This window comes from Pleurodeles waltl, chromosome 1_1 (genome assembly GCF_031143425.1).
Source record: "Pleurodeles waltl isolate 20211129_DDA chromosome 1_1, aPleWal1.hap1.20221129, whole genome shotgun sequence".
NCBI classification, from domain to species: Eukaryota; Metazoa; Chordata; class Amphibia; order Caudata; family Salamandridae; genus Pleurodeles; species Pleurodeles waltl.
The window spans coordinates 59319983-59346205 of record NC_090436.1 but is presented as its reverse complement, the minus strand read 5'-3'; the positions used below and the strand labels follow the sequence as shown (position 1 = coordinate 59346205).

Below are 26223 nucleotides of genomic sequence, written 5' to 3'. Positions count from 1 at the left end.
TTTCTGTACTCTACCCATTAACTCGATTCATCAACACTAGATTATGGGGACTAGAAAACTACACTAAGACAATGTCCCTAACCTACTCTGCTAAAGGACTAAGCCCCTCCAAACACGGTAGACCTTGCTGCCCATGCTCCTGATTAAAAGGTGGGTGAAAAAAATGAGGAACTACAAAACATGTCAAAAGTTGCCTATTATTTAATCTTCTTTCAGAAGAAAACAGTCAAATCTGTTCCACTAACAAACAAGAGAAACAGGCAGATTTCTAAGGTTTAAAGTGGCTCTCCCTGGCCACCAAAAAGTGATTCAGGAAAAACTACATGAACTACACACAGTAGTGCACAAGCCACCTGAACTGCCCATGCACCAGTTTGCGGTGCATGAGTAATTTTTCCACTCCCTGGTTTTTCACTTGTGGGAAGCAGAAGTGGGATCAGATAAATTCTGTCGTTTTCTGATGTGATCCGCATGAAATAAAAATAAAATTAAAAAAAATGTAAAAAAAACTCCCAGGCCTGCTCCTGACATCGCCATGGGCTGTTGTAACCAATCGCGGCAGCTGATGCAAACTTTCATCTTTACAAGGTGTGGACAGCAGGCAAATTCTCTGAAATGGTTACAAGCCACATGCTGCACATAAATAAATGGACTCCTTTCAGCGAGTTACTACATGGGCTCTACAGACACCAGTGAGTAAGACGCATCCTGTCATCTGCCACAGCAGGCCTGATGTGCACTGGTGGACAATGAAGAAAGCACAAACTGATGCAGAAGACTTGCAATCCCAGTGCCAATGAGCACCAAGTCCACATACTAAATTCACTCTGGTTGGGGCTAGTGGCTCGGTGGACCAATGTATCCATCGCAGGGATCCTTGCTCGATCGGCCCTATGACTATAGGTTCAAACCAGTGCTTAGTTTGTAAATAAAAACGTGCCGGTGCCCAAAGCTCTCCTAAAAAATGCGACTGCTGCAATTGAATGTGTGAACATGGAATACTGAGGCGTAATCCTGAAGCCATCTCGGGCCTCTTTTATCCATGTACAGCCACTCCCTGCCCCTTCAGCTCACTCTTACAGCTTTCTGCTTTCTCCCTTTGTGACGCTTTTTCGTTTTTCCCTTCATCCGTCTTTCCCATGTGTGTCTTTTGCTCGCAGCAAATGCTTGAGCCAGAAGAATAAGTGCCGGTGCCCAGCACCGGAAACAACAAGCACAAATTAAGCACTGGTTCAAACCCTGGTAGGTGCACGCCCAGTATCATCCTCAAAGTCGATAAAAGGAGTGCCAGGAGGTAAAAGGGGTGCTGGTGAGGGATAAAGGCATGCCTTACAAATACACAGGTGAGGCACCTCAGTGCAAGAGATTATAAATGGGTAGAGTTCAGCGTGCCTTAAAACAATAAAATAAATCAAGGCATTAAAACCATCCACAGTACAAACACATCACACATGTCTGAAGCATGAGCTCAGATGTCAAGCAGCCATGTTCAGACTCCGTTTAAATTAAATAATATATTCAAACCTAATCAGTTAGTGGAACAAAACATTATGAAATCACCAGAACTGGACACCTCAACAGCATGACATCAAGAGTACGTAACAAATTAACAAGCATGGGGCATAACAATTAAAAGCAAGAAAAACCTAAAATATAAAAGTTAAAATTGACGGCTAACTCTTCCTACGACTTACATCTCAGCCATAAATTCTATTAAAAAGAAAGAATCATTAAATCCAGGGAGTCAGGGGAAAAACACAGAACCCTTGTTCAGTAAACAGTCAAGTCAAAAAGCAGAGCATATACTCTAGTATTCCATTAAAAGTTGTGGGTTTCCTCAAGAGTGAAATGCAGCATCTTATTAAAGTTAGGCCTCAGTAAAAGGTGCAGGACTCACCTACGTTCCGCCCATAAACCTGTGCTCCACCAGGCTTCTCCAACTGCTAACTTCAAGAACACAAAAGGCCTGCTGCGCAAGAGGCTGGGTACCCTCACCCCTGGCCCCCATAATGCGGAATCACTTGTCCTACCACTTGCGAGAGAGCTCGAACTTAGCTCAGTTCAGGAAAGCTGCAAGAACTCATTCATCCATATTCTGTTCTCTTTTTATTTTGAAATAGCTGTTCCTAAATCTGCTGCAGCGCTAAGAGGCCTGAAGGTGATCTAACGCACGAAGCACGTCTTGGGCAACGATTCTTTGCTATAGTCAGAGACACGGGTGTCCACATCTTTGGTGTAGTACACATGTATAGGAGCTGATCCAGTGGTTCAATGCAAATGTTTCTGAACCCTTATTAAATAGGAATAACGAGGGCCGCCTGCATGACCTCCGAGCCTCAGGACCCCAGAGCCCCCGGCTCGGAGGGTAGAATGTAGTGTTAGGGTGAGGGTAGAATGTAGTGTTAGGGTGAGGGTAGAGTGTAGTGTTAGGGTGAGGGTAGAGTGTAGTGTTAGGGTGAGGGTTATAGTGAGAGTGGAGTTAGTAGAGTTAGGGTGAGGGCAGTGTAAGGCTGAGGGTAGAGTGTAGTGTTAGTGTAGAGTTAGGGTGAGAGTGGAGTTAGTAGAGTTAGAGTGGAGTTAGTAGTTAGGGTGAGAGTGGAGTTAGTAGAGTTAGGGTGAGAGTGGAGTTAGTAGAGTTAGGGTGAGAGTGGAGTTAGTAGAGTTAGGGTGAGAGTGGAGTTAGTAGAGTTAGGGAGGAGTTAGTAGTTAGGGTGAGAGTGGAGTTAGTAGAGTTAGTAGTTAGGGTGAGAGTGGAGTTAGTAGAGTTAGGGTGAGAGTGGAGTTAGTAGAGTTAGGGTGAGAGTGGAGTTAGTAGAGTTAGGGTGTGGGCAGTGTAAGGCTGAGGGTAGAGTGTAGTGTTAGGGTAGAGTGTAGTGTTAGTGTAGAGTTATAGTGAGAGTGGAGTTAGTAGAGTTAGGGTGAGAGTGGAGTTAGTAGAGTTAGGGTGGAGTTAGTAGAGTTAGGGTGAGAGTGGAGTTAGGGTGAGAGTGGAGTTAGTAGAGTTAGGGTGAGAGTGGAGTTAGTAGAAAACTTAGTATACCCCAGATCCAGGGCTTTAAGTGGGATGAAAAAACGGCGGGGGGGGGGGGGGGGGGAGGGGGCTTAAAGGGGCGTGACCGTTGTAATTAAGGGCGTGGCTTAAAAACACATACTTAAAACTCTGTGCTTAGCACAGTGCCTCCCGACTGATATCGCGCTTCATCTTCCCATCATTGCTTCCGCATATATAGTACAACAACTGGCATTACACCTACAACTAGCCAGGGCTATTGGCTTTGTCAATGGTTATTCGTTGCATAAGATACGCCACAACAATGGCTGCGTTGTATATAATATTGAAAATGGTTCAGTTCTGAGAGTGTGAAAGAACTGTAACGAGTCTCTCTGAAGTTACAAAGGCAGTGAAGGGTGGTACTGCCCCCGACTGAAGATTTTTTTTTCACCCTGAGGGTGAGTTCAAAGTTGGAGAGCTCGGTAGGGACCAGTCTCAGCACCTGCTTTACAGAACTGCTGGTGCTGAGAACCGGCAGGATCCGGCCCACTTAAAGCCCTGCTCCGATCCCATCACCACGACCACCGTAGGAAGAACCGTCTCGAATCAAATTGCGATCAGAGGCCACGCAAACAGCGCACACCAGCACTTTAATAAAAATACCTATATAAACGAAATACATCACATACCAGGTAAAGGGATCAGGTGAGGCATGGAGCCCGCTCTCCCCCACCCAACAGACTCAGCCGGACCCCACTGGGGGCAGCGTATAACACCCCCGCCGGTGCAGAGGGCCCAGCACCACCGTGCAGCCGCTGGAGTGCCTGTCACGAGGCCCACATACACCCCCGAGCTCTCTGAAGTGACCCCGGAGGATTCAGTCCGCAGCACATTCAGTGCAAAAACAAAGGTGCCGAGCATCCGAAGCATGCGCAGTGACATCTTACATGCCTAAAGCCTGACTCACAGACGGAGAGGCCAAGTGCCTGAAGTGTGAGCTCACAGACGACGAGAGCTCACAGAGGAGAGGCGTGTTGTGACTCTAAGTGCCTGAAGTGTGAGCTCACAAACGACGAGAGGCGTAGTGTGGTTCTAAGTGCCTAAAGTGTGAGCTCACGGACGAGGAGAGGAATGTTGTGATTCGAAGTGTGAGCTCACAGACGAGGAGAGCTCACAGAGGAGAGGCGTGTTGTGATTCTAAGTGCCTGAAGTGAGAGCTCACAAACGAGGAGAGGCGTGTTGTGGTTCGAAGTGCCTGAAGTTTGAGCTCACAGACGTAGAGAGCTCACAGACGAGAAGACGAATGTTGTGATTCTAAGTGCCTGAAGTGTGAGCTCACAGACGAGAAGAGGAATGTTGTGATTCTAAGTGCCTGAAGTGTGAGCTCACGGACGAGAAGAAGCGTGTTGTGATTCTAAGTGCCTGAAGTGTGAGCTCACAGACGAGAAGAGGCGTGTTGTGATTCTAAGTGCCTGAAGTGTGAGCTCACAGACGAGGAGAGGCATGTTGTGATTCTAAGTACCTGAAGTGTGAGCTGAGTGCCTGAAGTGTGAGCTCACAGATGAGGAGCGCTCACAGACGAGGAGAGATATGTTGTGATTCTAAGTGGCTGAAGTGCGAGCTCACAGACGAGGAGAGATGTGTTGTGATTCTGAATACCTGAAGTGCAAGCTCACAGACGAAGAGGCGTGTTGTGATTCTAAATGCCGGAAGTGTGAGCTCACCGATGAGGAGAGACAAAGTGCCTGAAGTGTGAGCTCACAGACGAGAAGAGGCATGTTGTGATTTTAAGTGCCTGAAGTGTGACTTCACAGACGAGGAGAGGCGTGTTGTGATTCTACGTACCTGAAGTGTGAGCTCACAGACGAGGAGAGGCGCGTTGTGATTCTAAGTGCCTGAAGTTTGAGCTCACAAATGAGGAGAGGCGTGCAGTGATTCTAAGTGCCTGAAGTGTGAGCTCACCGATGAGGAGAGACAAAGTGCCTGAAGTGTGAGCTCACAGACGATGAGAGGCATGTTGTGATTCTAAGTGCCTGAAGTGTGAGCTCACCGATGAGGAGAGGCATGTTGTGATTCTAAGTGCCTGAAGTGTGAGCTCACAGACGAGAAGAAGCGTGTTGTGATTCTAAGTGCTTGAAGTGTGAGCTCACAGACGAGGAGGGGCATGTGGTGATTCTAAGTGCCTGAAGTGTGAGCTCACAGACGAGAAGAAGCGTGTTGTGATTCTAAGTGCCTGAAGTGTGAGCTCACAGACGAGAAGAGGCGTGTTGTGATTCTAAGTGCCTGAAGTGTGAGCTCACAGACGAGGAGAGGCATGTTGTGATTCTAAGTGCCTGAAGTGTGAGCTGAGTGCCTGAAGTGTGAGCTCACAGATGAGGAGCGCTCACAGACGAGGAGAGATGTGTTGTGATTCTAAGTGGCTGAAGTGCGAGCTCACAGACGAGGAGAGATGTGTTGTGATTCTGAATACCTGAAGTGCAAGCTCATAGACGAGGAGAGGCGTGTTGTGATTCTAAGTGCCTGAAGTGTGAGCTCACCGATGAGGAGAGACAAAGTGCCTGAAGTGTGAGCTCACAGACGAGGAGAGGAATGTTGTGATTCTAAGTGCCTGAAGTGTGAGCTCACCGATGAGGAGAGACAAAGTGCCTGAAGTGTGAGCTCACAGACGAGGAGAGGCATGTTGTGATTCTAAGTGCCTGAAGTGTGAGCTCACAGACGAGAAGAGGCGTGTTGTGATTCTAAGTGCCTGAAGTGTGAGCTCACAGACGAGAAGAGGCGTGTTGTGATTCTAAGTGCCTGAAGTGTGAGCTCACAGATGAGAAGAGGCGTGTTGTGATTCTAAGTGCCTGAAGTGTGAGCTCACAGACGAGGAGAGGCATGTTGTGATTCTAAGTGCCTGAAGTGTGAGCTGAGTGCCTGAAGTGTGAGCTCACAGATGAGGAGCGCTCACAGACGAGGAGAGATGTGTTGTGATTCTAAGTGGCTGAAGTGCGAGCTCACAAACGAGGAGATATGTGTTGTGATTTTGAATACCTGAAGTGCAAGCTCATAGACGAGGAGAGGCGTGTTGTGATTCTAAGTGCCTGAAGTGTGAGCTCACAGTCGAGGAGAGGCGTGTTGTGATTCTAAGTGCCTGAAGTGTGAGCTCACAGACGAGGAGAGGCATGTTGTGATTCTAAGTGCCTGAAGTGTGAGCTCACAGACGAGAAGAGGCGTGTTGTGATTCTAAGTGCCTGAAGTGTGAGCTCACAGACGAGAAGAGGCGTGTTGTGATTCTAAGTGCCTGAAGTGTGAGCTCACAGACGAGAAGAGGCGTGTTGTGATTCTAAGTGCCTGAAGTGTGAGCTCACAGATGAGAAGAGGCGTGTTGTGATTCTAAGTGCCTGAAGTGTGAGCTCACAGACTAGGAGAGGCATGTTGTGATTCTAAGTGCCTGAAGTGTGAGCTGAGTGCCTGAAGTGTGAGCTCACAGACGAGGAGAGGCATGTTGTGATTCTAAGTACCTGAAGTGTGAGCTGAGTGCCTGAAGTGTGAGCTCACAGACGAGAAGAGGCGTGTTGTGATTCTAAGTGCCTGAAGTGTGAGCTCACAGACGAGGAGAGGCATGTTGTGATTCTAAGTGCCTGAAGTGTGAGCTGAGTGCCTGAAGTGTGAGCTCACAGATGAGGAGCGCTCACAGACGAGGAGAGATGTGTTGTGATTCTAAGTGGCTGAAGTGCGAGCTCACAGACAAGGAGAGATGAGTTGTGATTTTGAATACCTGAAGTGCAAGCTCATAGACAAGGAGAGGCGTGTTGTGATTCTAAGTGCCTGAAGTGTGAGCTCACAGTCGAGGAGAGGCGTGTTGTGATTCTAAGTGCCTGAAGTGTGAGCTCACAGACGAGGAGAGGCATGTTGTGATTCTAAGTACCTGAAGTGTGAGCTGAGTGCCTGAAGTGTGAGCTCACAGATGAGGAGCGCTCACAGACGAGGAGAGATGTGTTGTGATTCTAAGTGGCTGAAGTGCGAGCTCACAGACGAGGAGAGATGTGTTGTGATTCTGAATACCTGAAGTGCAAGCTCACAGACGAGGAGAGGCGTGTTGTGATTCTGAATACCTGAAGTGCAAGCTCACAGACGAGGAGAGGCGTGTTGTGATTCTAAGTGCCGGAAGTGTGAGCTCACCGATGAGGAGAGACAAAGTGCCTGAAGTGTGAGCTCACAGACGAGGAGAAGCATGTTGTGATTCTAAGTGCCTGAAGTGTGAGCTCACAGACGAGAAGAGGCGTGTTGTGATTTTAAGTGCCTGAAGTGTGAGTTCACAGACGAGGAGAGGCGTGTTGTGATTCTACGTACCTGAAGTGTGAGCTCACAGACGAGGAGAGGCGCGTTGTGATTCTAAGTGCCTGAAGTTTGAGCTCACAAATGAGGAGAGGCGTGCAGTGATTCTAAGTGCCTGAAGTGTGAGCTCACCGATGAGGAGAGACAAAGTGCCTGAAGTGTGAGCTCACAGACGAGGAGAGGCATGTTGTGATTCTAAGTGCCTGAAGTGTGAGCTCACCGATGAGGAGAGACAAAGTGCCTGAAGTGTGAGCTCACAGACGAGGAGAGGCATGTTGTGATTCTAAGTGCCTGAAGTGTGAGCTCACAGACGAGGAGAGGCATGTTGTGATTCTAAGTGCCTGAAGTGTGAGCTCACAGACGAGAAGAAGCGTGTTGTGATTCTAAGTGCCTGAAGTGTGAGCTCACAGACGAGGAGAGGCATGTGATTCTAAGTGCCTGAAGTGTGAGCTGAGTGCCTGAAGTGCAAGCTCACAGATGAGGAGAGATGTGTTGTGATTCTGAATACCTGAAGTGCAAGCTCACAGACGAGGAGAGGCGTGTTGTGATTCTAAGTGCCTGAAGTGTGAGCTCACCGATGAGGAGAGACAAAGTGCCTGAAGTGTAAGCTCACCGACGAGGAGAGGCATGTTGTGATTCTAAGTGCCTGAAGTGTGAGCTCACCGATGAGGAGAGGCGTGTTGTGATTCTAAGTGCCTGAAGTGTGAGCTCACAGACGAGGAGAGGCATGTTGTGATTCTAAGTGCCTGAAGTGTGAGCTGAGTGCCTCAAGTGTGAGCTCACAGATGAGGAGCGCTCACAGACGAGGAGAGATGTGTTGTGATTCTAAGTGGCTGAAGTGCGAGCTCACAGACGAGGAGAGATGTGTTGTGATTTTGAATACCTGAAGTGCAAGCTCATAGACGAGGAGAGGCGTGTTGTGATTCTAAGTGCCTGAAGTGTGAGCTCACAGACGAGGAGAGGCATGTTGTGATTCTAAGTGCCTGAAGTGTGAGCTGAGTGCCGGAAGTGTGAGCTCACCGATGAGGAGAGACAAAGTGCCTGAAGTGTGAGCTCACAGACGAGAAGAGGCGTGTTGTGATTTTAAGTGCCTGAAGTGTGAGTTCACAGACGAGTGAGGCGTGTTGCGATTCTACGTACCTGAAGTGTGAGCTCACAGACGAGGAGAGGCGCGTTGTGATTCTAAGTGCCTGAAGTTTGAGCTCACAAATGAGGAGAGGCGTGCAGTGATTCTAAGTGCCTGAAGTGTGAGCTCACCGATGAGGAGAGACAAAGTGCCTGAAGTGTGAGCTCACAGACGATGAGAGGCATGTTGTGATTCTAAGTCCCTGAAGTGTGAGCTCACAGACGAGAAGAAGCGTGTTGTGATTCTAAGTGCCTGAAGTGTGAGCTCACAGACGAGAAGAGGCGTGTTGTGATTCTAAGTGCCTGAAGTGTGAGCTCACAGACGAGGAGAGGCATGTTGCGATTCTAAGTACCTGAAGTGTGAGCTCACAGACGAGGAGAGGCATGTTGTGATTCTAAAGTACCTGAAGTGTGAGCTGAGTGCCTGAAGTGTGAGCTCACAGATGAGGAGCGCTCACAGACGAGGAGAGATATGTTGTGATTCTAAGTGGCTGAAGTGCGAGCTCACAGACGAGGAGAGATGTGTTGTGATTCTAAGTGGCTGAAGTGTGAGCTCACAGACGAGGAGAGATGTGTTGCGATTCTGAATACCTGAAGTGCAAGCTCATAGACGAGGAGAGGCGTGTTGTGATTCTAAGTGCCTGAAGTGTGAGCTCACAGACTAGGAGAGGCATGTTGTGATTCTAAGTGCCTGAAGTGTGAGCTGAGTGCCTGAAGTGTGAGCTCACAGACGAGGAGAGGCATGTTGTGATTCTAAGTACCTGAAGTGTGAGCTGAGTGCCTGAAGTGTGAGCTCACAGATGAGGAGCGCTCACAGACGAGGAGAGATATGTTGTGATTCTAAGTGGCTGAAGTGCGAGCTCACAGACGAGGAGAGATGTGTTGCGATTCTGAATACCTGAAGTGCAAGTTCACAGACGAGGAGAGGCGTGTTGTGATTCTAAGTGCCGGAAGTGTGAGCTCACCGATGAGGAGAGACAAAGTGCCTTAAGTGTGAGCTCACAGACGAGGAGAGGCATGTTGTGATTCTAAGTGCCTGAAGTGTGAGCTGAGTGCCTGAAGTGTGAGCTCACAGACGAAGAGAGGCCTGTTGTGATTCTAAGTGCCAGAAGTGTGAGCTCACACTTGTTGTGATGCTAAGTGCCAGAAGTGTGAGCTCACAGACGAGGAGAGGTGTGTTGTGATTCCAAGTGCCTGAAGTGTGAGCTGAGTGCCTGAAGTGTGAGCTCACAGACGAGGAGAGGCGTGCACCCACCCGTCACTTAAGGCAGCTTTCAAAGACTCCTGGGAGGAGGGACCAGGTCTTCACTTGTGCGAGGAGACAGGCAGGGCTGCGAACAGCACAGACCGACTGGAGTATCGGTAGAGAGGGAGGTTTCTGGCAGACCAGTGCCCCTGAAAGGCGGGCAGGACTGGGACAAAGCAAGCGGCGAACCACGACATGATGTAAGGGTTGCCAGGGCCTCTTCGTCGGTAGGACACCATGGAGCGAATACTCAAAAACGTTTTCGTGTCTTACTTTTGACTTCGGTTTGACTTACTCCCGAGTTTCCAGGAGTAAAGAACTGTTACCCATGGAGAAAAAAAAAAATTGGTAAATGAGGCCTCGTGCCCCCTCTTCGCATGCTTTCATTTGGCAACTTAGAAGACCGTGGGAGCTGTGGTCTTCGTGTACTCGAAGCACAATGGACGCACACCTTTGAAAAGATGACCTGTACCACGAACGAACCATGGTGTCTAGTCGCCACCGGGGTGACCTGGCAACCCAGGCCTTAGCCGCAATCCACTCTTAAAGGCCTATTGTCCTTAACACGTGCTTTTCACAATAATGCTGACGTGCTGTCTTTGTTTATAACTTGAGGTGTGCCATTCCTCCTTGGAGGAGCGTTGTCATGAAGACTGCAGAAATAATGCAGGAAACAATGGGGATTTAGAAAGAACTACACTCCCCTAATGCCTAATAACTGAGATTTGGCTATTTGTCTGTTCTTGGTAAGTGCCCCTGCACCTAGCTAACGACAAGGTCAGCAACACAGCATCCCCCGTGTTCCTGAGGAAGCCATGCTGCAATGCTAGTGTAAGCCAACCTTTCAAACACATGCCTAGAACTGGACAAAGACACTTGGAAGCATGTGATGTTGAAATAAAAGTGCAATGTCTATTCCTCTTGGGGACCAAACATAGGCAACTCAGTCTGAACCCTACTCAGAAAACAAACGTTGAGCCCGATTCTCAGGCCACTTCTCATCTGAATGGGAATATAATGGACTCCGAAAAGTTCAGCCTTGTTGGCTCGATCAATGAGGCGCAACTGAGTTCTCACGACACAGCAAGTTATGGACATATGACAGGGCAAACGTACGTGGGTAAGGCTTACAACACAGTCAAACAACTGTAACTGGCCATGTAGGTGGCCCAGCCCACGTTGTCTGAGTGAGATAGATAGATAGATAGATAGATAGATAGATAGATAGATAGATAGATAGATAGATAGATAGATAGATAGATAAACAGACAGAGACAACAGATTTGGCCAGGTCGGTGTGGCTACCGATACCCAGATGTGCACGTGTCCAGCTACAATTCCATGGGTCCCCCTGTGACTATCGGGGGCTGTAGGAACAAACGGCGATACAATGCATGTTCCTGGGCCCCTCTGCCCTTTCTCAGACCTTGGCTCCAGGCTATGCCCGCATTCTTTGTAAGTCTCAACTCCCATTCCAAGAGAACCCTGAAGACATTATGGGTCGTCCTGCCTCTGCGCTCTACTGGGACTACCTGAGGTCTTCTTGTTAGGCTGGGCACCGTGGGTCTCTGAAACCTTCCTGTTACGGGAACGGAACCCTTTTATTGGCTTCAAAGCCAACCTTCCCCAATCACCCGTCAAACTCGCTTCGACTTCCTGAGACATAAGTGCCAGGATGGCCAACCTGAATGACCACCAGGATAAATAGCACAGCTGGGACAAAACTTAACACGATAAAAAGATGAATTCCTTCCCAATTATAGGAGTGTTTTCACAGACGGCCTGTGAGTTGACATGCTGCCAATCGCATGCCAAGGTGTGTTTAGCTCTACCAGTGCCAGGCTGGGCTAGGAAAGAGATACTGCATTCACCTGGGAGTGAATCACTGCTCGGAAACCTGACACCCATCTTTAGAGGGTCAAAAAGGATGATGTAACAGAAGAAGTGGTCAATATTCCTTGTAAAAACGTGTTTTTCTAGCTAGTAAAGGAAAGATTAAGGCTATAACACTTTATCAGTCAACAAAAATTAAATGATTGGCACCTAGCGCAGCAAGATCAACACTGACTAATGCTATCCGGTGTGATCTGCAGGTCCAAGACTAGCTCAGCCATTCATCTCCCGAGTGCAAAACATGTGTTATTATGCAATAGACTAATAGTAGCAATGTTAATTATACTGCTGAGATACGGAGAAGTGTGGTATAAAGCTATATGAACAATCTATTTATAATACTCAAGATAAAACAGAGGCAAGCATTGAAAATCTATTGTCTGCATAAAATACTGTTCAGCTCTGCAGTGAGCAGTCCCCACAGTGAGAGAGAGCTTGACAGTGCTAGACAGACACTCTGCCTCGGAGGATAACAGAATCACGAGGACCAGTTCTAATCTTTAGACATTTTTAAATACTTTCGAATCCACTGGGAGACACTTGAGAGAAAAATAAAAAAAGACAGGTAAACATATCTATAGGAGCCTTCCAGTTCTGTGCAGCATTTCACTGATTTTCGCCATACTCCTTCCTCACACATCAGTCATAAACATAAACTGTGAGACAGAGCCTACGTGGAAAGGACATGATAAAAACAAACTGAAAGTGTAGTCAAAGAGTCAAGAAAGAGGACGTGTACATCTAAAACATGACAGACCTCGTCAAATTCTATTTTCGCACTGAGATCGATAGCATTTTTACTCATTTTAAGGGCACTGTGCTGAAAATGCATGGGTTTGCCACCATTTAAAAACATCTTAAGGAGGGTACAGAGTAAATACCAAAGATTCTTGAGGGGCAGTGCAAGTTTGGGTGGAGTGGTGGGGGTGTTGGGTTACAAGGCAAACCATCAAGTATTGTAGCATTTCACTTGTACCCTTTCAGATCCGATATATGTAGCTAATTTCGATCAAACTACGCTATAAAATGCACAATTTGTCTCCATACTTGGGTGGAGAACCCACCTCTCTCCCCAAAAAAGCCTCTTGGATAGACTAACTTACTGGCTTCGTTAGCTTGCAGCAGTTTGGGGCACATGCTAGACTGCCCCCCTCGGGCAGGAGGCGAGAAGGGCACATGAAGTATGTAGAGAGACCTCTCCTTGTTTGTGCTCCAGGGTTAGAAAGGTCATTGTCCAGCTACACCAAGACATACGGTGTCAGTTTTATTTTTATTTATTTATTTAATGCGTTTTTATATAGCGCGGACATTACCCGAAGGTGTCAGAGCGTTTCACAATAGGCAAAGAAAAGATACAAGAGGAGAGGAATTACAAGTGAGCCTGTTACAAACACAAACGTTACATTACATGAGGCAATACGAAAGGAGAAAGTGACGTGTGCAGGTTACAAGAGCAAATAAAGTACGAGTAGAGGAGAAAAAAAAAAAAAAAAAACAACAATAAATGGTAGACACTCAAAACACTAAAACAATAGTTACGTTACATGAGGCAGTGGTGGCCGTTGTGCATGTATCAAAAGCAAACAAGATAAAAGAGGTAGCAAATGATACGTTGTAAAAGGAAAGGTGCCGTGTGCATGATACAAAAGAGTACAAAATACATGTAGAGGTATAAAACTGCACTAAATGGCAGACACTCAAAACGCAAAAACACCCTGGGAAGGCACTTCTATAGGCATGGAGAACAGAATTTCCTATAATGGAAGGACTTCCTTCAGAAAATAGAGGGCTTGAATTAAATTTGGAAGTGTCTTTGAAGGAGGAGAGCTTTGAGGTCAGTTTTGAAGGCCTGGGAAGAGGTGGTGGTCCGAAGCTGAGGCGGAAGTGAGTTCCAGATTCTCACCGCGTTGCCTGAAAAGGATTGGGCCATCGATCTTTCCTTCTTGAAAATGGGAGGTTCAAGCAATAACTTTTCTGCATTACGTGATGGTCTGGAGCCCCCAGAGAGTTTCAGTTTATTCACCAGGTAGCGAGGGGAGGAGGAGTGCAAGGCTTTGTGGGTGATACATGCAGTTTTGTAGATAGATCTTGCCTCTATGGGAAGCCAACGGAGGGTGGATAAAATGGGTGTAATGTGGTCGCTTCTTTTGGCCCCATATACAGGGAGTGCAGAATTATTAGGCAAGTTGTATTTTTGAGGATTAATTTTATTATTGAACAACAACCATGTTCTCAATGAACCCAAAAAACTCATTAATATCAAAGCTGAATATATTTGGAAGTAGTTTTTAGTTTGTTTTTAGTTTTAGCTATGTTAGGGGGATATCTGTGTGTGCAGGTGACTATTACTGTGCATAATTATTAGGCAACTTAACAAAAAAAAATATATACCCATTTCAATTATTTATTATTACCAGTGAAACCAATATAACATCTCAACATTCACAAATATACATTTCTGACATTCAAAAACAAAACAAAAACAAATCAGTGACCAATATAGCCACCTTTCTTTGCAAGGACACTCAAAAGCCTGCCATCCATGGATTCTGTCAGTGTTTTGATCTGTTCACCATCAACATTGCGTGCAGCAGCAACCACAGCCTCCCAGACACTGTTCAGAGAGGTGTACTGTTTTCCCTCCTTGTAAATCTCACATTTGATGATGGACCACAGGTTCTCAATGGGGTTCAGATCAGGTGAACAAGGAGGCCATGTCATTAGATTTCCTTCTTTTATACCCTTTCTTGCCAGCCACGCTGTGGAGTACTTGGACGCGTGTGATGGAGCATTGTCCTGCATGAAAATCATGTTTTTCTTGAAGGATGTAGACTTCTTCCTGTACCACTGCTTGAAGAAGGTGTCTTCCAGGAACTGGCAGTAGGACTGGGAGTTGAGCTTGACTCCATCCTTAACCCGAAAAGGCCCCACAAGCTCATCTTTGATGATACCAGCCCAAACCAGCACTCCACCTCCACCTTGCTGGCGTCTGAGTCGGACTGGAGCTCTCTGCCCTTTACCAATCCAGCCACGGGCCCATCCATCTGGCCCATCAAGACTCACTTTCATTTCATCAGTCCATAAAACCTTAGAAAAATCAGTCTTGAGATATTTCTTGGCCCAGTCTTGACGTTTCAGCTTGTGTGTCTTGTTCAGTGGTGGTCGTCTTTCAGCCTTTCTTACCTTGGCCATGTCTCTGAGTATTGCACACCTTGTGCTTTTGGGCACTCCAGTGATGTTGCAGCTCTGAAATATGGCCAAACTGGTGGCAAGTTGCATCGTGGCAGCTGCACGCTTGACTTTTCTCAGTTCATGGGCAGTTATTTTGCGCCTTGGTTTTTCCACACGCTTCTTGCGACCCTGTTGACTATTTTGAATGAAACGCTTGATTGTTCGATGATCACGCTTCAGAAGCTTTGCAATTTTAAGAGTGCTGCATCCCTCTGCAAGATATCTCACTATTTTGGACTTTTCTGAGCCTGTCAAGTCCTTCTTTTGACCCATTTTGCCAAAGGAAAGGAAGTTGCCTAATAATTATGCACACCTGATATAGGGTGTTGATGTCATTAGACCACACCCCTTCTCATTACAGAGATGCACATCACCTAATATGCTTAATTGGTAGTAGGCTTTCGAGCCTATACAGCTTGGAGTAAGACAACATGCATAAAGAGGATGATGTGGTCAAAATACTCATTTGCCTAATAATTCTGCACTCCCTGTATGAAATGAGCTGCTGAATGGAGAATAGACTTCAGGGGGGAAAGGTGGGATTTGGGAAGGCCAGTAAGAAGAGAGTTGCAGTAGTCCAATCTGGAGAGAACCAGCGATTGGACCAGGGTTTTAAGGTCGTGCTCCGGGAAGAAGCGACGAATTCCCCAAAGAAGGCGCAGTTTGTGTCGAGCAGACTTTGCAATGGAGTCGATGTGGGAGAGTAGATTGAGTTTTTTGTCGAGTATGACACCAAGGGATTTTGCGCTCTCGACAATGATGGGCTTATTGTTCATTAGACTGATCTGATCCATCCATGATTGCACTGGGGGATGAGAAAGTGAGGAGGAGAGGAGGAGGAATTCTGTTTTGGAGGGATTCAGGATCAGTTGATGAGTTAACATCCAGTTTTGAATGGAGTCGAGAGTAGAGCTAAGGAAGGAGAGATCGTGATTGGAGGCCACCTTAAGGTAAATCTGAGTGTCATCCGCATATAGATGATAGTGGATCCCGGATTTACTCAGGAGATTTCCCAACGGTTCTAAATAGAGATTGAACAGTGTGGGTGCAAGTATGGAGCCTTGAGGAACACCTTGACTGACCGCTAAAGGAGCTGAGAGACTGTTCGCTATTTTGATCATTTGGGATCTATCAGAGAGGAAGGAGGCAGTGCCTGGAGAGCGCCCAATGTAGCACACAGATGGTAACTCGCCCACAAGGACTTTTATAGCCAACAACCCAAAGCATGATAGGACTTAGTTTCGCATGTCCGCCTACAAGTAAGGGCCTAAACACCAGAGCATCCCGTGAGGTGACGGCCGAAAAAAAACAGGACTGGCCTGAAGGCCCCCACCCCACAAATACCCTGTCCTGGCGGCCAATAGAGGCCCTGTAGCGTGGTGTCTGATGTGCAGTGACTGATGGTGGTAGATGTACGACTGAGGCTCTGCCGGACGCATAGCGCTGCTATCTCAGTGCATCAGGTCGAGGTGCTCATTCCTCTCCCGATTAGGGAGGCAGGGCCAATGCGGCAGTGAGAGATGGGGGACAGACAAGGCCTGGTGCCTTGTACAGGGACCTAATGCGACCACACGTGCGGGTGCTTACAGAGACCCAGGGTTACTACACAGAGTCTTACACAGGGACCCATAGTGACTACACACCTGTCTTACACAGGGACCCATAGTGACTACACACAGTGAGCAAGCGTGACTACACACTGTCTTACACAAGGACCCAGTGTGACAATACACACGGCTTTACGCAGGTACCTGGTGTGACCACAAATGCGCGTGCTTACACAGAGGCCCAGGGTGACTACACACAGTGATAAAGCGTGCCTACTCACAGTTTTACACAGGGACCCATAGTGACTACACACACAGTGAGCAAGCATGACTACACACAGTCTTACAGAAACACCCAGGGTGAATACACACACAGTGAGCAAGCATGCCTACTCACAGTCTTACACAAGGACCCAGGGTGACAACACACACACTGTTTTACGCAGGGACCTGGCGTGACCGCACACATGCATGCTTACACAGAAACCCAGGGTGACCACACACACAGTGAGCAAGCGTGACTACACACAGTCTAACACAGGGTGCCAGGGTGACTACACACAGTCTTACACAGGGACCCATAGAGACTACACACAGTGAGCAAGCATGACTACACAGTCTTACATAGGGACCCATAGTGACTACACACAGTGAGCAAGCATGACTACACACAGTCTTACACAGAGACCCAGGGTGACTACACACACAGTGAGCAAGCACGAGGACACAGAGTCTAACACAGGGTGCTAGGGTGACTACACAGTGAGTAAGCGTGACTACACACAGTGAGCAAGCATGACTACATATAGTCTTACACAGGGACCCATAGAGACTACACACAGTGAGCAAGCGTGACTGCACACTGTAGGAGGCTGGCTTGGCTTATAGTGGGTACCTGATGGTACTTACACCTTGTGCCAGGTCCAGTTATCCCTTATTAGTAGATTAGTAGTGTTCTAGCAGCTTAGGCTGATAGAGGTAGCTACAGCAAAGCAGCTTAGGCTGAACTAGGAGACATGCAAAGCTCCTACTATACCAATTATATCATATAGCACTATATCATAAGAAACACAATACTAAGGGTTACTAAAAATAAAGGTACTTTATTTTAGTGACGGTGTGCCAAAAATAACTCAGAGGATATACTCCCTTAGGAGGTAAGTAAAATACACAAAATATACATACAAACCAAAAATCATGCAAGTAAAAAAGTCAGAAAGTATTGCAAACACTGTAAAATACAATAGGCCTAGGGGCAACACAAACCATTTACTAAGAAAGTGGAACGCGAACCACAAATGGACCCCTAGGCTAGTGTAGTGTGTAGAGAGTCGCTGGGAGTGTAAGAAAACACTAACGGTGTCCAAGATACCCCACCCCAAGACCCTGAAAAGTAAGAGTAAAGGGCTACTACTTTCCCAGAAACACACTAAACTCGTGATAAGAGGATTCTGCACAGACCGCAAAGCACGGAAGACGGATTCCTGGACCTGAAGACCTGCAAAGGAAGGGGACAAAGTCCAAGAGTTGTGAAAGTGTCTGGGGGGGTAGCCCACTAAACCCCAGATGAAGGTATGAAGGTGCAAAATGGCTGCCTCCGGATGGAAGAAGCTGATGATTCTGCAACAACAAAAGGTGCTAGGAACTTCTCCTTTTGCAGAAGATGTCCCACGGCGTGCTGGAGGATGCAGAGTTGTTTCCTTGGAGAAAGACTGCAAACAAGCCTTGCTAGCTGCAAAGGTCGCGGTTGAAGAAAAAGGGTGCTGCCCGAGCCCAGGAAGGACCAGGATGTCGCCACTTGGAAGAGGAGACAGAGGGGTCCCTCAGCAACACAGAGAGCCCACGCACAATAAGGCAGCACCCGCAGAAGTCCTTGAACACGGGTTCAAGAAGACTGAACAGAGCGGCCATCTCAATACTACAAAAGAGGGCCCCATGAAGCCGGAGGTCAACTCAGCGAGTTGAGCAATGCAGGACGGAGTGCTGGGGACCTGGGCTAGGCTGTGCACAAAGGATTCCTTGCAAAAGTGCACAGAAGCCCTAGGAGCTGCAGTTCACGCGGTGCACGGGATTACTGTCTGGAGAGGGGAGGCAAGGACTTACCTCCTCCAAATTTGGACAGATGGACCACTGGACAGTCTGGGTCACTTTGGTCCACCCCCTGAGTTCCAGGGGCCACACTCGTCAGGATGAGAGGGGTCCCAGAGTACCGGTGACGCTGAAGTTTGGTGCCTCCTGGAGCAGGGGGAAGATTCCGTCAACCCACATGATAGTTCTTTGTGACTTCCAGTGCAGGGTGAAGGCAGGCAGCCCCCAAAGCATGCACCACCAGGAAACAGTCGAGAAAGCTGACAGGATTGTGCGCTACAAGGTCGCTGGTAGTCTTCTTGCTACTTTGTTGCAGTTTTGCAGGCGTCCTGGAGCAGTCAGCGGTCGATCCTTGGCAGAAGTCGAAGAGAGAGGTGCAGAGGAACTCTGGTGAATTCTTGCACGTCGTTCTGAGGAAAGGCCAAAAAGAGAGACCCTAGATAGCCCCCAGAGGAGGATTGGCCATCTAGTGAGGTAAGCCCCTATCAGGAGGTGTCCCTGACGTCACCCGCTGGCACTGGCCACTCAGAGGCCTCCATTGTGCCCTCACACCTCTGGATTCAAGATGGCAGAAGTCTGGGATACACTGGAGGAGCTCTGAGAACCACCCCTGGGGTGGTGATGGACAGGGGAGTGGTCACTCCCCTTTCTTTTGTCCAGTTTTGTGCCAGAGCAGGGACTGGGGGCTCCCTGAACCGGTGTAGACTGGCTTATGCAAGGAGGGCACCATCTGTGCCCTTCAAAGCATTTTTAGAGGATGGGAGAGGCTACTCCTCCCACAGCCCTTAACACCTATTTCCAAAGGGAGAAGGTGTAACACCCTCTCAGAGGAAATCCTTTGTTCTGCCTTCCTGTGACTGGGCTGCCCAGACCCCAGGAGGGCAGAACCCTGTCTGTGGGGTGGCAGCAGCAGTAGCTACAGAGAAAACCCCAGAGAGCTGGTCTGTCAGTACCCGGGGTCCATAGTGGAGCCCCGGGGATGCATGGGATTGGCACCCTAATACCAGATTTTGCATGGGGGGACAATTCCATGATCTTAGACATGTTAAATGGCCATATTCGGAGTTACCACTGTGAAGCTACATATAGATATTGACCTACATGTAGTGCACAAGTGGAATGTTGTCCCCGTACTCACAAAATCCGGGGAAATTGCCCTGAACTATGTGGGGGCACCTTTGCTAGTACAAGGGTGCCCTCACACTTAGTAACTTTGCAACTAACCTTCACTAAGTGAGGGTTAGACATATAGGTGACTTATAAGTTACTTAAGTGCAGTGAAAGATGGCTGTGAAATAACGTGTGTGTTATTTCACTCAGGCTGCAGTAGCAGTCCTGTGTAAGATTTGTCTGAGCTCCCTATGGGTGGCAAAATAAATGCTGCAGCCCATAGGGATTTCCTGGAACCACAATACCCTGGGTACCATATACTAGGGAATTATAAGGGTGTTCCAGTGTGCCAATTAGAATTGGTGAAAAATGTCACTAGCCTATAGTGACCATTTTAAAAGCAGAGAGAGCAAAAGCACTGAGGTTCTGATTAGCAGAGCCCCAGTGACAGTTAGTCACTACAAAGGTACACACATTTAGGCCACAAACTATGAGCACTGGGGTCCTGGCTAGCAGGAACCCAGTGAGACAGGCAAAAACAAACTCACATACATGTAAAAATGGGGGTAACATGCCAGGCAAGATGGTACTTTCCTACACACACAGTCTTACACAGAAACCCAGGGTGACTACACATACAGTGAGCAAAGCATGACTACACACAGTCTTACACAGGGACCCATAGTGACTACACACACAGAGAGCAATAGTGACTACACACAATCTTGCAGAGACACCCAGGCTGACTACACACAGCGAGCAAGCGCAACCACACACAGTCTTACACAAGGACCCAGTGTGACAACACACACAGTTTTACGCAGGGACCAGGTGTGACCACACGCGTGCATGCTTACAGAGACCCAGAGTGACTACACTCACAATGAGCAAGCGTGACTACACACAGTCTTACACAGGGACTCGAAGTGGCTACACACACACACAGTTTTACGCATGAGCCTAATGTGGCTATACACAAACTGCCCTCAGGGCTGCCACATACACAAAGCACGATGGCCATACACAAACAGGACAGACCTGTGGCTGCTGCCAGTGAGGTTGTGACACGCACATTCAACACGGCTGCTGCTTTCCACTGCTTAAACACACACGTTAACGTCCAGCTGGTGCAAGCGTAAAGTACACACACACAGACATACACTGTGTATGCCAAGTCTGCCTGAGTGCCTGTACATACAGTAGGCATGGAGATGCTCCTAGGCACATTGCCCACACACGCCGTCCCGCGGGATGCAGCTTTACACAACGTCAGTCTGTGTGTGTGTGTATATATACACACACACACAAATACACATCACAAAAGGGGATGCAGTCTAGCAGTAGCTATACAAACAGACTCAGTAGGCAGGCCCGTGGCTAGTTACATAAACACAAACACAGTAGGACAAGGGCTGGTGCCTGGCCAAGTGGTCTCTCACAGCACCGGAGTTGTAGCCTGAGAGTGACTATACAGACTCCAGTAGGCCCGGGAATGCTACCTGGCACAGTGCCCACACAAGACCCTCGACATGCCACCCTCTTTACACAGCTCCAACACTCATTTGAAGACACACACCTCATACACCCACAAGGAGGTTGCCTGGCACAGTGGCTGTACATAGTAGGCCCGGGCTGCTAACCGGCATTGTGTCCACCACTCCCCTATGACAAACCTAGAGGCTCGTGGCTTCTCCCAACTCGTCTCAGGGCCTACCCACACACCTGGTCACACACTGTCTTCTCTCCATTTGAACTCCTGACCTCAAAGTAAAAGCAAATATCCCTAACGTCAGCAGGGAACACCAATTTATCTCCTTTCCTGGCTATCTCGACATGAGAATAACCACAGCGACAGTCACCAACAAGACCACCTACAGAGACCAGAACAAACGCAGTCTCTTCGCATTCGACTATCATCTCTCTTCTACCTCGGGACAAAATAAGGCCTCTTCAAGTCTTTCAACACCATGTGCTATTATTACTCATAGATTGCTTTAAGAGTTATCATGGTCTCTAGCTTATACCCAGGGCCGTTTGCAGTTTACAGACAGGGACAACCAAATTATGTGGCAAGAAAATGCAAATTATGTGGCATATTTTGTGACAGATTTACTTCATTGTTTTGCAATTCTACATACCACAATAAACAACTCAAAGATAACTAGTCAGCTTTTGCAAAGGACCTTTCAATGCATGGGAACACGGGTCATAATGTTTTCTAACTTTGATCCATTTCAGCTAGAAACTTTTGTTTGTGCTAAACCCTGCAGATTATGCAGCAGATGATGTATTATGTGGCAAATTATGCAAATTCACAATTATGCAGAAAACACTGGAGCATCACAATATTCCAGTGGCCCTGCTAATACCTAGCCCCTGAAGTAAAGCAAATAAGAAGCGATTTCCCCAACAGAGCTTGCATACTTCATTTAGTTTATCATGTCAAGCAACTCTACTTATGGCGCCAGGTGGAAGGTGGGCATAGCATCTGCAGACAGGGTAAGTGTGCTATCTGCATTCTTGTGGCAAGAGACCTAGACAGTGAAGTGAGACAGAGTTACTTTTAGAAATTCCATGAGAGGTTTGTTAGCAAAAGGCTGCCAATCGGTTCTTCCACTGTAATGTCATTTGGTAGATGTTTTGGTTGAGGGGTGGGACAGCAGTTTCTGTTGTTCAAGGTGAGGAGGTTTCTATGCAGGACTTAACGATTTGTCTGCCTCTCCCTACTGCTTCTGGAAGGTGATGACAACCCATGTTTAGGTTACTGCTGCTTAGAGCTGACATCATTGTGAATCAACCCACACAGTTCCAAAGCCTTAGAAAGGGCATCCACATACCCTTTTTGGAAAAGAAGTATAGAAGTGGAAGCCAAACCATGAAACGTTCTTCCAGTTCCAAGTTGTTCTTCACCAATGAACAGTGCTCTACAAAGTACTTGAAGGACTGCTCTGTGACCAGGACTGGTGTCTTCATGGCAGGCGCTCTTCTAGAGGTGGGGGGACATCACATAAAATCCTCAACCTTCTGGAGAAGACGAGACTCTGCCAAGAGCCTTTCAGCCTTCCTGCTTGCTCAGGCAGGGAAGGAGTGACTGGCTGGCCCTGCAGGAGGAGGGACTGTTCAGGAAGAGAAGCCTGTGGTGCACCCAGCATGTGAACACCCAGAAGTAGCCATTTAATGTCCGGGAGCAAAATCTATATCGGCCTGATTCATAACCCGCCAGTCCCCATGTGCAGTTCCTTGAATTAGCTATGTGAAAAAGTTATCCATCAGTGTATCATTGTGCTGTCCAACATTTCTGCAACTGGCGCCCAAAGGTCTGGTGCTGCAGCCTGAAGGGGTTCACCTACAAGGAGGCACCCTATCATTCTAGAGAATGTGACTGCCAAAAAACGAGCACCTGTGCATCAGCCCAGAGGCCGCAACTACCAAAGATGAGCTCTTGGATAGTAGGCCTGATGCACTGTTGCATGTGGAGCCAGATAGGAGTGAGACTACAAATTGTTGCCCCACAGCCCACTGAAACCTGAGGGAGTGAAACCAGTGATCACACCATCCAGTGACACTGGTCCAAAACGGCACTGAGCAGGTAATGCAGGTCTGAGTTCACGCTAGGACTGCCTGATTGGTACAAAGGTAAATCCTGCTTGATAGAATGCTAATCTACGAGGGCATAAATACTATTGAACTAACCTACAAAGTATCCAGATGGGTAATTGATCAAGATTTGCACCCAATCCATGCCAATACCCATCTAGTTTAATAAGGAGAGACAGAAAGAGAAGTAGGCAAGAGCATCCCAAATGACGAAATCACTTCAGTAGAGCTTGTAGGTGAGGGTCCCAGCCATGTAACCTAACCTCCTTCAGAATATGTAATGCTTTGTTATGATGTCAAACTAAAGCACTTTCTTTTTAACTAATGATAAAATAAAGTTCCCCGACTGCTCACCCTCGCTACCTGAGATTCCAATGAGGAAAGGGTGTCATTGACCCAGTCAGCAGAGCCCAAGACACCAGTGGCAAAAAAATCAATCACCACAATCGGGGCCTACTAGCCCCCATCTGCCCTGTAACCACCTCCGGAGTGGCATCGGACAATATGCCAATCACATAGCACCAATATATTTGCCACATACGCCACACTGCATTCAGATCTGTCTAACCAAATAGAATTTCATAAAAGGTTAAGCATCCTATTATTCACTCCTTTTCAGTCCACTACACAATACAACACATATCATGATAAGATCATCACACTATGCACACACTGAAACCCTTTACAAACCAAACCCACTCCCTTCCAATCAATGCAGTAGTGTGCCAACTACAATACAAAGCAAACCCTTAGCTAATATTATAGAGTGCCTAAAACACACAGTAGGCCCACGGCAAATATGCTGTGGAAAGCAGCACACAAAACAATTAGCTCAGGCCTCCTTCCTTGTACAGCGACCAGACACACTAAATAGGCATGGTGCCCAACACAGACAGCCCAGTCTGCTTCTTTGCAAATTGCATAGGTGCACACATAGAAGGGCCAGGGCTGTTGCATGACACAGTGCCTATATTCAAAATCTTGTGTGCAGTACATTTAACACTAAGACGCACAGGTTCAATTATTTTCATTGCTAGATTTATGTCAAGTCACCCCCGTTTATTTTTCTCACAATCCAGTTAGCATTCTTTAATACCTCATTTCTACAGCGTCCTGTAAGGAAATAGATCGGTCTGACTATAAGCACATACGGTATCAAACAACTTCTCTTTTTACATCTGTTGTACTTCTAATACTTATCTGTTTATCTTTTTAGTGAATAAGTCAAAGTCTGTGAGCTAAGATGCTGAAATGATTCTAATACAAAGATTTTCAGAGCCAAGATGACATTTAGCTGCTTGGAAGCTCTGATTCCTCGAGCAACAAATTCCGTTGTTGAAAATGTCTGTCCCAATCCGGCACCCTACTACGTATAGCCACATGCAGTAGCACCTAAATGCAGTTGCCTTAATACAGCACACAATTTGGAAGCAGAACCCATACTGACAGCCGTGTACGGTAATCACGTTTTACAAAAAAACGTAATGTAAGACATAGAAAACAGTACACCAATTTGAAATTAACAGCAGGAACATGTATGGACGTCATGTAACTGATTGTAGATTTACTGCCACGCCCAATTACAGGTAATTCCATTAATATGAGGTACGGTATTCCTTAATGAGTGCATTGTGATGTAGCGCTAGGTACTGTCTTTCTAGGCACCGTGATCTATTGCAATGCATCACTAGGTAATACCGGAAAGAAATGTGTATTATTTGTTAATGCAATGGAGAGAAACCGAGATGTCATACACTGCCATCAGCAGGCAGTGGATAGAGTTCTAGATACTGCCACGCAGATGCCAATCAGTCCCACGAGTGGTTATGCACGGGAGGCTCAGTTCCAGGCATTAACATGCAGTAAAGGTGCAGTTTGTGTGGTGCCACGCAGAGGTGGTGCATTTCTCCTCACTGCCACAAGCAGGGGGTGTAGTTCTAGAGACTGCCAGACAGGGAGACAGGGCGTACAGCTCCAGCTACGGTCGGGGTACAGTTTTGTTCAGTGTCACGTACAGGGGTGCACTTTGGGGTATTGCCATGCGCCTCGAGCGCCACTCTAGGCACTGTTTTGCGCACGGGGCACATTCTGGGTGCCTTCACGCACAGGTGATGCAGTGCTACGCACACTCCTGCCCAGCTGGTGCATGCCTCGGTCGTGGGGTGCAGTTCTATGTACTGCCTGGCACACACCCTTCATTTCTGGGGCCTGTCAGGCTTGGGGGGTGCAGTGCTACGACCGAGCAAGGACTGGGCTGCTGCTCTGTGTACTGTTTACGTGTGGGTGGGGCTTCAGTCAGCTGCTGCTCAGAGAAGTAAAAAAAAAAAAAATCCAAGGCTGCTCCTAGGGGCACCAGAAAACGTACATTTTACTGAGGGGCAGAATAACAGACGTATGCCAGAGGCAGCTCCCCCGTTCCCCGGGTCAGGCCGAGGTACCCGAGCACGGGCCTTACCTGCCTCCCCCGACGGAGGGTCTCTAGTTTCCGCCTGCCTCTGCCCTGCTCCCGAGTCTAAACGACTTCAAAAAGTGAATGCAGGAGAAGCAATGGGAAAGCGAGTTTATAGTGATTGACAGGCCAGGGGCGGTCCGGGGAGGGGCCGGCGGCACGGAACGCCCCACGCGCCTCCCCATTGGTTAGAAACACGGAAGAACGCCCCCGGGAAGAGGCGGGTGGCGGAGCCGGAAGCGCCCGCCCTCCGTACCGGAAGCTACCGTCTTGTAGTCCGGAAGTGATCGCTCAGCTGTTGCCCGTCTGGGGTCGGGTGTCCTGCGAGGAGTGTTTGCATACGTGGTACGAGGTGCAAAGGGTCCCTTTGTAGACTCACCCCGGGATGTTCCGGACTCCTGTGTCGCCGTGGGACTCCCCCGCTGGAGAAACACGAGAAGCTGCTCACAGGCGCAGCGCCGGAGGGAAGCAGTGGGCCCAGGCGGCTGTGTGGTGCGCGGGGAGGCTGGCAGCACCGGCTGGGTGGTGGCAGTGACGTGTCAAGGGCGAGGGTCAGGCTTGGGGCATGAAGTAGTCTGTGAGCTGCCAGGGGACGTCACTGTGACCCTGTCAGCCCGCCGGGGTG

At 48.0% G+C, this 26223-nt stretch overlaps 1 protein-coding gene across 2 annotated transcripts in view; it reads right to left on the bottom strand.

Annotated features, from left to right (window-relative positions):
* ATOSB (atos homolog B) overlaps positions 1 to 25684 on the bottom strand; it is a 316423-nt gene extending 290739 nt beyond the window's left edge. For both annotated transcript variants that reach the window (XM_069212482.1, XM_069212498.1), the window contains exon 1: positions 25605 to 25684. The gene's annotated coding sequence lies outside the window, so the exon portion shown is untranslated. The remainder of the gene's footprint in view (positions 1 to 25604) is intronic.
* Positions 25685 to 26223: the final 539 nt, after the last annotated feature.